The sequence below is a fragment of the Halyomorpha halys genome, unplaced genomic scaffold, assembly GCF_000696795.3.
Source record: "Halyomorpha halys isolate HHAL.00 unplaced genomic scaffold, Hhal_1.1 Scaffold985.1, whole genome shotgun sequence".
In the NCBI taxonomy this organism is placed as follows: Eukaryota; Metazoa; Arthropoda; class Insecta; order Hemiptera; family Pentatomidae; genus Halyomorpha; species Halyomorpha halys.
Window position 1 is genome coordinate 110,393 of NW_027106112.1, and position 1,192 is coordinate 111,584.

Here is a 1,192-nt window from a genome sequence, read left to right on the forward strand (position 1 = left end):
TTTGATAGTCTCATCCAATGTCACAACCAGTACCACCAGTTTGCACACATGAACAAAAGAATAAAATAAATAAACAATAAACGAATAAATAATAATCTGGAAAGAAATTAAGATAAAAAATGCATAGTACAAATAAAGTTAAAAATAAATAAATACATTAAAATCAAATGAATAAGTTAAAAATAAATAAATAATTTAAAAACAAATAAATGTGTTTAAAAAAGTTAATAATTAGAACTTCATAGGAAATGTCGTTTTTGATGAGTCAGGGAGTGAGTAGTATTTCATCTGAGCGGCCTTACATATTTGCAAATACTGATCTGGCTTAGAAGATGTTAGTTTCATTTTGTAAATGGGGATATACTATATACTCTATAATTATATATTATATATTAAATATATTAAAGAGTGGTATGTTCTAGCAGATTTATAGTTTTTTAATTTTTCGGCAAACTAATTTTCATTTAGTTTTTAGAACTTTTTTTTGTGAACCATGACTTACATCGAGTCTTCTACATTGAATATTTGAGAAATAGTTATCAATAAATCAATGGATGAGAGCTTAAATTAATATTCTTTTTTAATTACACATAAAGCCTGTACAAAGTTATTTAATAGTCTGATGTTTAAATAAATAAACAAGAATGTTTTCAAATTAGTGATCAAGGATAAATAAAAAATCAACACAAATATTTCAATACCATTACATAATTAATTTTCCAAAATTGTATTTGATAAATAGCTTTATGTTGAAACATTTTTTTTTCTTCAAGTAACTCGTATTATTTAGAATAAAAAAGATCTTTTAAAATAACTATTTCTTTTTCTAATGATCACAAATTTCTTTTGTTACCAAACGAAGACAGACATTGAAGTATCTAGCTGATTGTTCTTGTATAAGCTGTATGGCACTAGTTGATATCAAATTGAACAAAACAAAAGAGAACGGACAGGCACAAGGCGATAGCAAGTAACACAATAAATTATTAAAAAGGAGATCGGCGAAGTTGGAACTGATTAAGTATGCCAATAATCAGATAATTGCTAAAGTTCAACTGCTAACAGAGTTCTCCCAATAATTGCTCCGATCTTAAACAAATAATTCATATGGGTCCAAACAAGGCCGCTTCAATATTAAATATAGCTTTTTCATTGATTTTCGTATGTCTTCGTCAGGGGAAATTCGGAATAT